Source organism: Ranitomeya variabilis, chromosome 7, assembly GCF_051348905.1.
Source record: "Ranitomeya variabilis isolate aRanVar5 chromosome 7, aRanVar5.hap1, whole genome shotgun sequence".
In the NCBI taxonomy this organism is placed as follows: Eukaryota; Metazoa; Chordata; class Amphibia; order Anura; family Dendrobatidae; genus Ranitomeya; species Ranitomeya variabilis.
Genome location: NC_135238.1, coordinates 42,557,566 through 42,569,614, shown reverse-complemented (window position 1 = coordinate 42,569,614; position 12,049 = coordinate 42,557,566). Strand labels below are relative to the sequence as shown.

The 12,049-nt window shown below is 45.6% G+C and overlaps 1 protein-coding gene across 1 annotated transcript in view; it reads right to left on the bottom strand.

The window, feature by feature from the left end:
• The window catches only part of ACSM3 (acyl-CoA synthetase medium chain family member 3), a 75,602-nt gene that overhangs the window by 49,862 nt on the left and 13,691 nt on the right, over window positions 1-12,049 (bottom strand). The window lies entirely within an intron of this gene.

Here is a 12,049-nt window from a genome sequence, read left to right as displayed (position 1 = left end):
TTGGGCCGGAAATGCGCGCATCGCCGACCCCCGTCATGTGATCGGAGGTCAGCGATGCGTTGGCATGACAACCTGAGGTCTCCTTGAGACCTCCATGGTTGTTGATGCCGGCTTGCTGCTGATGATCGCTCCTATGTAGCAGAGCCGATCCAGTTGTGCCAGCTTCTAGCCTCCCATGGAGGCTATTGAAGCATGGCAAAAAATATAAAAGTTTAAATCACCCCCCTTTCACCCCATTCAAAAAAACCAAAACACATATTTGGGATCGATGCATTGAGAATCGCCCGATCTATCAATTAAAAAAAGCATTAACCTGATCGCTAAACGGCGTAGCAAAAAAAAATTAAAAACTCCAGAATTATGTTTTTTTGGTCGCCGCGACATTGCATTAAAATGTAATAACGGGCGATCAAAAGAACGTATCTGCACAAAAGAGGTATCATTAAAAGTGTCAGCTCAGCATGCAAAAAAAAGCCCTCACCTGACCCGAGATCCCAAAAAATGGAAACGCTACAGGTCTCAGAAAATGGCCCCTATTTGTTTTTTTTCTTAGCAAAGTTTGGAATTTTTTTTTTTCACCACTTGCATAAAAAATAACCTAGACATGTTTGATGTCTATGAACTCGTAATGACCTGGAGAATCGCAATTGTAGGTCGGTTGTAGCATTTAGTGAACCTAGCAAACAAGCCAAACAAAAATCAAGTGTGGGATTGCACTTTTTTTGCAATTTCATTGCAATTTCACCACACTTGGAATTTTTTTTCCCGTTTTCTAGTACAAGACATGGTAAAACCAAGGCAATAGTGTCGTTCAAAAGTACAATTCGTCCCGCAAAAAATAAGCCCTAACATGGCCATATTGACGGAAAAATAAAAGTTATGGCTCTGGGAAGGAGGGGAGCGAAAAACGAAAACACAAAAACGAAAAAGGGCTGCGTCTTGAAGGGGTTAAAGGCGTTATCTGAGACTCTAGTTTTACTATGTGCCTAAGAACTAAGAGGCAGGTGGTTGCTAACTACCTGCCTGTTGTGCCCGGTGCTGACCTCTGCCGGTACAGAGTTTTCACCGACCGCTCCTGCTGGCGATTCAGCAGCTTCTGGTGATGTCACGACAGCAGAGCAACTCTTCTTCCGCTCTGCTCTGTGGACTGGCTGTAAATCAGCAGAATGTCAGCAGTCAAGCCGCTTGCAGAGCAAAAGAAGAACTGCTGTGCTGATGTGGAGCAGCTGAACCACCGGTAGGAGCAGTTGGTGGCCGCTCTGACCCTGCGCCCGGGTACAACAGGCAGGTAGTTATCAACTTGCCTGTTTTTTTTTCTTCACTGTGGGTCTAAAGACTAAGTCCTGGACAACCCCTTTAAGCGTATATAAGCCTGTTGAGTTCGGGTCAGAAGAAAAGTGGCCTGTCTGGACACCAGTCTGTATTCAGAACGTGAATCTGGCCTTTACCCCCTTTCTGACGTCCTATCCCGTCAAAGTGGTATGGGCCCCTATGACCACCGACGGGGTAGTACGTCATCACCGATCAGCTGCGCTCACAGGGGGAGCGCGGCCGATCGGGGCTGGGTGTCAGCTATCACAGCTGACATCCGGCACTATGTGCCAGGAGCGGTCACGGACCGCTCCTGGCACATTAACCCCCAGAACACTGCGATCAAACATGATTGCAGTGTTCCGGCGGCATAGGGAAGCATCACGCAGGGAGGGGGCTCCCTGCGTGCTTCCCTGAGACCCTCAGAGCAAAGCGATGTGATCGCATTCTCAGAGGGTCTCCTACATCCTCCTCCCTGCAGACCCTGGATCCAAAATGGCCGAGGTGGCTTGCAAGCGCCTGCTCAGAGCAGGCGCCGGCAAGCCTCCTGCAGTGCCTGTCAGATCGCTGATCTGACACAGTGCACTGCAAATTGTCAGATCAGTGATCTGACACTATATATTCATGCCCCCCCCCCCCCAGTGCAAAGTAAACAAAAAAAAAACTACATAAAGAAAAAATATATATATTGTTCCAAAAAATATATTTATCTAAATAAAAAAATACAATTTAAGTACACATATTTAGTATCGCCGCGTCCGTAAAGACCCGACCTATAAAACTCCCACTAGTTAACCCCTTCAGTGAACACAGTAAAATAAGAGGCAAAAAACAATGCTTTATTATCATACCACCGAACAAAATGTGGAATAACACGCGATCAAAAAGAGGGATATAAAAGAACATGGTACCGCTGAAAACGTCATCTTGTCCTGCAAAAAACGAGCTGCCATACACCGTCATCAACGAAAAAATAAAAAAGTTATAGTCCTCAGAATAAAGCGATGCAAAAATAATAAGTTTTTATAGCATAAAAGCGCCAAATCATAAAAAAATAAGTGAGGTATTGCTATAATCGTACTGACCCAAAGAATAAAACTGCTTTATCAATTTTACCACACATGGAACGGTATAAACGCCCCCCTCCCCAAAAATAACTTCAGTGAGCCATTAAAAGGTATCAACCACTGAGGACTCTCAATTCTAAATATTTTTCTATCTACTGGCTAACACGGTACCAAGATATATTTCTTCCCCTCCCCAAAAAAAATTCATGAATTGCTGGTTTTTGGTCATTCTTCCTCACAAAAATCAGAATAAAAAGTAATCAAAAAATGTCATGTGCCCGAAAATGTTACCAATAAAAACGTCAACTCGTTCTGCAAAAAACAAGACCTCACATGACTCTGTGAACCAAAATATGGAAAAATTATAGCTCAAAATGTGGAGACGCAAAAACAATTTTTTGCAATAAAAAGCGTCTTTTAGTGTGTGACGGCTGCCAATCATAAAAATCCGCTAAAAAACCCGCTATAAAACTAAATCAAACCCCCCTTCATCACCCCCTTAGTTAGGGAAAAATAATAAAATAAAAAAATGTATTTATTCCCATTAGGGTTGGGGCTAAAATTAGGGTTAGGGTTCGGATTACATTTACGGTTGGGATTAGGGTTAGGGGGTGTATTGGAGTTAGGGTTTGGGGTATGGTTAGGGTTGGTGTGGAGAAACGGGGTCAGTGGGTGCTCTCATCCGCTGGCTTGGCTGTCTTTAGCAAGACTGCATGGACCAGGGCTCATACCACTGAACGCCCGCTCTATATCCCGATGGGCAATACACTACACAGACAACATAGGTTTAAGGTTAAATCAGTGTGGCAATACTTTATTGAACCACAACACACAATAGCAAACAGAACAATCTCCGCAATTACCCCACCATAGTGCACATGACAGGGTCTTACTCTTCCGTTGTCTCGCCGGGATAATGGAAGATGTTATATCAGAGCTCCCAGGGTCGCTATTCCACCTGTGAATATACACACAGAGAAGAGATATTGACAAACGTAGGAAGATGACAGAAGAGTCCGTACAAGGTCAAAAGCCAGTTGACAAGATGTCCGAGCTCCCAGGGTCGCTATTCCACCTGTGATACACACAGAGAAAAGGTAACAACAAGCGTAGGGAGATGACCAAGAATTGTCCATACAAGGTCCAAAGCCAGTTGACACGAGAGTCACCACCTGGCTTATCTGACCATCTCCATGGAACCAGGCGACCAGCGGGTCCCAAACCTGGCTTTCTCCAAACATATCCATGGTTCAGAGATGGTCACTGGATCAGATCTGTGTCCTTTCAACCGAAGCCGAAAACCCCTAGGTTGTTTCCTATAGAATCCTAGATCAGTGTCCCTCGTGATGGTGCCATGATGAATTGGCTGCTGTCCTTTCTCTTGTCTGTAGTGTGGTTCGCAGAAGGTCTGGCTGGTAGCTCTGTCTTACTTCAGTCTCCCAGGATGTGATCTCTGAGTCTTTTTATACCCAAGGCATGTAAGCTATTTTTAGTATTACCCAGGGTCCTTCAGTCCCAACATCAAGATAAGGTAAACAATGGTGATGGGATCAAGTAGCACTATTAACATATCAGCACACATCAATAAACAAAGCTTAACACACTATGTACAGTCACTATTACAGACTTAGGGTACGGTCTCACAGTGGCACTTTGATCGCTACGACGGTACGATCCGTGACTTTGCAGCGATATCCTAACGATATCGCTGTGTCTGACACGCTACTGCGATCAGACACCCCGCTGAGAATCGTACGTCGTAGCAGATCGTTTGAAACTTTCTTTCGTCGCTGGATCTCCCGCTGTCATCGTTGGATCGGTGTGTGTGACAGCGATCCAGCAATGTGTTCGCTTGTAACCAGGGTAAACATCGGGATACTAAGCGCAGGGCCGCGCTTAGTAACCCGATGTTTACCCTGGTTACCAGCGTAAACGTTAAAAAAACAAACAGTACATACTTACATTCCGGTGTCTGTCCCCCGGCGTTCTGCTTCTCTGCACTGTGAGCGCCTGCTGGCCGGAAAGCGAGCACAGCGGTGACGTCACCGCTGTGCTTTCCGCCTGGGGCTGAGACAATGCAGAGAAGCAGAACGCCGAGGGACAGACACCGGAATGTGAGTATGTACCGTTTGTTTTTTTAACGTTTACGCTGGTAACCAGGGTAAACATCGGGTTACTAAGCGCGGCCCTGCGCTTAGTAACCTGATGTTTACCCTGGTTACCAGAGGACCTCGGCATCGTTGGTTGCTGGAGAGCTGTCTGTGTGACAGCTCCCCAGCGACCACACAACCACTTACCAACGATCACGGCCAGGTCGTATCGCTGGCCGTGATCGTTGGTAAATCGTTTAGTGTGACAGTACCCTTACACAGTATGTTAGATAGTATATCAGTTGACAAGTCTGTCTTCTTGACGCACCAGACATAAACACTTAAATTCACAAGCCAATATACAGATAAAAAGCCAGTTCTTTTGGTTTACAAAAACATGGTTGTCTGGGAAATTAAGATACAATCTGGTTTCTTCACAGTTGGGGTTAGGGGTGTGTTTGGGTTAGGGTTTCAGTTAGAATTGGGGGTATCAATGTTTAGGTGCATCAGGGGCTCTCCAAACGTGACATGGCGTCCGATCTCAATTCCAGCCAATTTTGCATTGAAAAGTCAAACGGCGCTCCTTCTCTTCCCTGCTCTGCCATGCGCCCAAACAGTGGTTTACCCCCACATATGGGGTATCAGCGTACTCAGGACAAATTGCACAACAACTTTTGGGATCCAATTTCTTCTGTTACCTTGAGAAAATAAAAAATTGGGGGCGAAAAGATAATTTTTGTGAAAAAATATGTTTTTTATTTTTATGGCTCTGCATTATAAACTTCTGTGAAGTACTTGGTGGGTCAAAGTGCTCACCACACATCTAGATAAGTTCCTTAGGGGGTCTACTTTCCAAAATGGTGTCACTTGTGGGGGGTTTCAATGTTTAGGCACATCAGGGGCTCTCCAAACGCGACATGACGTTCCATCTCAATTCCAGTCAATTTTGCTTTGAAAAGTCAAACTGCGCTCCTTCCCTTCCGAGCTGTGCTGTGCGCCCAAACAGTGGTTTACCCCCACATATGGGGTATCAGCGTCCTCAGGACAAATTGCACAACAACTTTTGGGGTCCAATTTCTCCTGTTAACCTTGGTAAAATAAAACAAATAGGAGCTGAAGTAAATTTTTTGTGAAGAAAAGTTAAATGTTCATTTGTTGTCAAACATTGCAAAAATTCCTGTGAAACACCTGAAGGGTTAATAAACTTCTTGAATGTGGTTTTGAGCACCTTGAGGGGTGCAGTTTTTAGAATGGTGTCACACTTGGGTATTTTCTATCATATAGACCCCTCAAAATGACTTCAAATGAGATGTGGTCCATAAAAAAAAATGGTGTTGTAAAAATGAGAAATTGCTGGTCAACTTTTAACCCTTATAACTCCCTAACAAAAAAAAATGTTGGTTCCAAAATTGTGCTGATGTAAAGTAGACATGTGGGAAATGTTAATTATTAAGTATTTTGTGTGACATATCTCTGATTTAAGGGCATAAAAATTCAAAATTGGAAAACTGCGAAATTTTCGCCAAATTTCCGTTTTTTTCACAAATAAACGCAGGTAATATCAAAATTTTTTTACCACTATCATGAAGTACAATATGTCACGAGAAAACAGTGTCAGAATTATCAGGATCCGTTGAAGCATTCCAGAGTTATAACTTCATAAAGGGACAGTGGTCAGAATTGTAAAAATTGGCCCAGTCATTAACGTGCAAACCACCCTTGGGGTAAAGGGGTTAACGAACATGTCAAGATGGCTGATTAGGGGTTCTTCTCCTGTTTTTGCAGTGACTGCTACATATTGAACCAAGCTCTGCTGTTCAGCTCTGTTCATTGTTTATGTGCAGCCCCCACCTGACACCCACGCCAATCTAATATTAATGACCTATCCTGAGAAATGGCTCATCAATATCAAAAGACCTGACAATCCCTTTTACAAAAAAAAAAAAAAATGTAAGAGGTGCTGTAAAATTTAACGTTAATAACGTTCTAAAGCCCCAGTGTCTTTAGGCTGCTCTGCATTATTTCACTATGAGCCAAGCCCCTTGCTAAAGATCATAAAAAGTAGCCCGAAATAAGATGGCCCAAGTCCCTGTATGGCGGATTAAGGGCTCATTTCCACATGCGAGTCACACGTCCGTATCTCGCATGTGGAAACCATTCTCTGGCGCCGGCACTTTGGAGCGGAGGGTGCAGCCCCATGTGTTCCTATGCGGCCGCACGCTCCGCTCTGGAGTGCCGGCTCCACAGCTTGGTTTCCACATGCGAGATACGGCGTGTGACTCGCATGTGGAAATGAGCCCTTAGGCTGTATATATTCTATGCATTGGAATCCATTTTATAAACCATATGCTCACTGTGAGTTCCCCAATAACTTGGCTAGTAGTTGAAGCAACTTCGGCCTTGTCCATCACTCATCAATTAATTGCGTAACTGAGATGACAATTTGAGGCCGTGGAGTTGCAGCTCTTGGCAAATTGGTGACAGCGGTGGGATCTGTGTGATTTTTTTTTTCCCTGTTGTTATCCTTGACAAACTGGTGGAAGCTGTGTGATTCCTCCTGCTGTTATAATAATCATCTTTATTTTTAATATAGCGCTAACATACTCCGCAACGCTTTACAGTTTTGCACACATTATCATCACTGTCCCCCATTGGGGCTCACAATCTAAATTCCCTATCAGTATGTCTTTGAAATGTGGGAGGAAACCGGAGTACCCGGAGGAAACCCAGACAAACACGGGGAGAACATACAAACTCCTTGCAGATATTGTCCAAGGTGGGATTAGAACCCAGGACTCCTTGACAAACTGGTGGGATCTTCATGACTCGCCCAGGTGTGCTCCCTGACACTGCTGTATATACATCACATAGGAGAAACTGTGACTCCTGCATACATCACTCAGGAGACACTGACAGCTGCCTACAACTCATAGGCTGGAGCGCAGAGCTCGCTAAGCCCCTCCAAAACAGAATGTCCTGATGCTGACTGTTATGATCTGGTGGTTTAGGAGCAACATGGAACGAGCTCTGGAGGAGGTGGTACCTGTACTGACCGCAGTTCCTGAGCTTAACACAACACTAAAAGTAGCCGTGGGATGTTCCTGTCACTCCCTAGACACCTCGTCACAGCCGGAGGACTAACTACCCCTAAAGATAGAAACAGGAAAGCTATCTTGCCTCAGAGAAAATTCCCAAAGGATAGGCAGCCCCCCACAAATATTGACTGTAAGTGGAGAGGGAAATGACATACACAGAATGAAACCAGGATGTAGCAAAGGAGGCCAGTCTAGCTAGATAGATAGAACAGGACAGAATACTGTGCGGTCAGTATTAAAAACTAGAAAAATCCACCACAGAGTTTACAAAAATCTCCACACCTGACTAAAGGTGTGGAGGGTAAATCTGCTTCCCAGAGCTTCCAGCTTAACTGAATAAATCCATACTGGCAAGCTGGATAAGAAAAAATATAGAAAGTGCAGAACGATTAAGCCCACAAAAGTGAACTGCAAAAGAACAAGCAAGGACTTATCTTTGCTGAACTGGTCAGAATATCAGGGAAATCCAAGCAGAGATGTGAATCCAAGCAGGAACCATTGACAACTGGCACAGGCTGAAGGATAGAACCAGGTTAAATAGCTGAGCCAGAAAGACAATCAGTGGAAGCAGATGCTGACTGCTAAATCCAAGAAGCAGCCGTACCACTTAAAACCACCGGAGGGAGCCCAAGAGCAGAATTCACAAAAGTGCCACTTACAACCACCGGAGGGAGCCCAAGAGCGGAATTCATAACAGTACCCCCCCTTGAGGAGGGGACACCGAACCCACACCTGAGCCCCCAGGCCGATCAGGACGAGCCAAGTGAAAAGCACGAACCAAATCGGCGGCATGGACATCGGAGGCAGCAACCCAAGAATTATCCTCCTGGCCATAACCCTTCCACTTGACAAGATACTGAAGCCTCCGCCTCAAAACGAGAATCCAAAATTTTCTCAAGCACATATTCCAACTCCCCCTCAACCAACACCGGGGCAGGAGAATCAACCGAGGGAACAACGGGCACCACATATCTCCGCAACAAAGATCTATGGAAAACATTATGGATGGCAAAAGAGGCTGGAAGGGCCAAACGAAAAGACACCGGATTGATAATCTCAGAAATCTTATAAGGACCAATAAACCGAGGCTTGAACTTAGGGGAAGAAACCTTCATAGGAACATGACGAGAAGATAACCAGATTAAATCCCCCACCCGAAGCCGGGGACCAACACACCGACGGCGGTTAGCAAAATGCTGAGCCTTTTCCTGAGACAACATCAAATTGTCTACCACATGAGTCCAAATCTGCTGTAACCTGTCCACCACAGAATCCACACCAGGACAATCAGAAGGCTCAACCTGGCCCGAAGAAAAACGAGGATGAAAACCAAAATTACAAAATAAAGGCGAAACCAAAGTAGCCGAACTAGCCCGATTATTAAGGGCAAACTCGGCCAACGGCAAGAAAGCCAACCAATCATCCTGATCAGCAGACACAAAGCATCTCAAATAGGTTTCCAAGGTCTGATTGGTTCGCTCAGTTTGGCCATTTGTCTGAGGATGAAACGCCGAAGAAAAAGACAAATCAATGCCCATCCTAGCACAAAAGGCCCACCAAAACCTAGAAACAAACTGGGAACCTCTGTCAGACACAATATTCTCCGAAATGCCATGCAAATGAACCACATGCTGAAAAAAACAATGGAACCAAATCAGAGGAGGAAGGCAACTTAGGGTAGGTTCACATTGCGTTAGGGCAATCCGTTTAGCGCTAGCGGATTGCGCTAACGCAATGTTTATTTAGGGGCCGCGTTCAGGGGTCGCGTTAACGTCCCCGCTCTCGCAGATCCCCGATCTGCGAGAGCGGGGAACGGACCTCGGGCGCGCCACGGACGCTGCAAGCAGTGTCCGAGGCGCGTCACAGAAGAACGGCACATCACTAGCGCGAGCTGAAAAAGGCACGCGCTAGTGATGCGCTGCAGGCGAAATTTACATTGCTGTCAATGGGTGCGCTAACGGACCCGTTGCACGGCGTTAATTGCGACATTTTCGCCGTGCAGCGCTGTCCGTTAGAAATCACCCACTAACGCAATGTGAACCTAGCCTAAGGCAAAGGTACCAAGTGGACCATTTTAGAGAACCGGTCACAAACCACCCAGATAACAGGCATCTTCTGGGAAACAGGAAGATCCGAAATAAAATCCATGGAAATGTGCGTCCAGGGCCTCTCAGGGACCGGCAAAGGCAAAAGCAACCCACTAGCGCGGGAACAGCAAGGCTTGGCCCGGGCACAAGTCCCACAGGACTGCACAAAAGAACGCACATCCCGCGACAAGGAAGGCCACCAAAAGGACCTAGCAACCAAATCTCTGGTACCAAAAATCCCAGGATGACCAGCCAACACTGAACAATGAACCTCAGAAATTACCTTACTAGTCCATCTATCAGGAACAAACAGCTTCCCCACTGGACAGCGGTCAGGTTTATCAGCCTGAAATTCCTGAAGCACCCGCCGTAAATCAGGGGAGATGGCAGAAAGAATCACCCCTTCCTTAAGAATGCCAACCAGCTCAAGGACTCCAGGAGAATCAGGCAAAAAGCTCCTGGAGAGGGCATCAGCCTTAACATTCTTAGATCCCGGAAGATACGAGACCACAAAATCAAAACGGGAGAAAAACAGGGACCATTGAGCCTGTCTAGGGTTCAGCCGCTTGGCTGACTCGAGGTAAATCAGCTTCTTATGATCGGTCAAGACCACAACGCGGTGTTTGGCTCCCTCAAGCCAATGTCGCCACTCCTCAAATGCCCACTTCATAGCCAACAACTCCCGATTGCCAACATCATAATTGCGCTCCGCAGGCGAAAACTTTCTGGAAAAAAAAGCAAACGGCTTCAGCAAAGAACCATCAGAATTCCTCTGAGACAAAACGGCCCCTGCCCCAATCTCAGAAGTGTCAACCTCAACCTGAAAAGGAAGAGAAACATCCGGCTGACGCAACACAGGGGCAGAAGTAAATCAGTGTTTAAGCTCCTGAAAGGCCTCAACAGCCGCAGAAGACCAATTCGTCACATCAGCGCCTTTCTTCGTCAAATCGGCCAGGGGTTTAACCACACTGGAAAAGTTGGCAATGAAACGGCGATAAAAATTAGCAAAGCCCAAAAATTTCTGAAGGCTCTTCACCGATGTGGGTTGAATCCAGTCATGAATGACTTGGACCTTAACAGGATCCATTTCTATAGACGAGGGAGAAAAAATAAAACCCCAAAAAAGAGACCTTCTGAACTCCAAATAGGCACTTAGACCCCTTCACAAATAAAGCATTATCACGAAGGATCTGGAATACCATCCTGACCTGCTTCCCATGAGACTCCCAATCATCGGAAAAAATCAAAATATCATCCAAATACACAATCATGAATTTATCAAGATAATTGCGGAAAATATCATGCATGAAGGACTGAAATACAGAAGGAGCATTAGAAAGCCCGAAAGGCATCATAAGGTATTCAAAATGGCCTTCGGGCGTATTAAATGCCGTTTTCCATTCCTCACCCTGTTTAATACGAACAAGATTATATGCCCCTCGAAGGTCAATCTTAGTAAACCAACTAGCCCCCTTAATCCGAGCAAACAAATCAGAAAGCAAAGGTAAGGGGTATTGGAATTTGACCGTGATCTTATTAAGAAGGCGATAATCAATACAGGGTCTCAAGGAGCCATCCTTCTTGGCAACAAAAAAGAATCCCGCTCCCAATGGTGACGAAGATGGGCGAATATGCCCCTTCTCCAGAGACTCCTTGACATAACTCCGCATGGCGGCATGCTCTGGCACAGACAGATTGAAAAGTCGGCCCTTAGGGAACTTACAGCCAGGAATCAAGTTAATAGCACAATCACAGTCCCTATGTGGAGGAAGGGAACTGGACTTGGGCTCATCAAATACATCCTGGAAATCCGACAAAAACCCAGGAACTTCAGAAGAGGGGGAAGAGGAAATTGACATCAAAGGAACGTCACTATGAACCCCTTGACAACCCCAACTAGTCACAGACATAGATTTCCAATCCAGCACCGGATTATGTTCCTGTAACCATGGAAAACCCACTACAACAACATCATGCAAGTTATGCAACACCAGAAAACGGCAATCTTCCTGATGTGCTGGAGCCATACACATGGTCAGCTGTGTCCAATACTGAGGTTTATTCTTGGCCAACGGTGTAGCATCAATGCCCCTCAAAGGAATAGGACTCTGCAAAGGCTGCAAGGAAAAACCACAGCGCCTGGCGAATTCTAAGTCCATTAAGTTCAGGGCAGTGCCTGAATCCACAAATGCCATGACAGAAAAGGACGATAATGAGCAAATCAGGGTCACAGATAAGAGAAATTTAGGCTGTACAGTACTGATGGTAACAGACCTAGCGACCCTCTTAGTACGCTTAGGGCAATCAGAAATAACGAGCAGAATCATCACAGTAAAAACACAGCCTATTCTGACGTCTGAATCCCTGCCGTTCTGCTCTAGTCAAAATCCTATCACGTT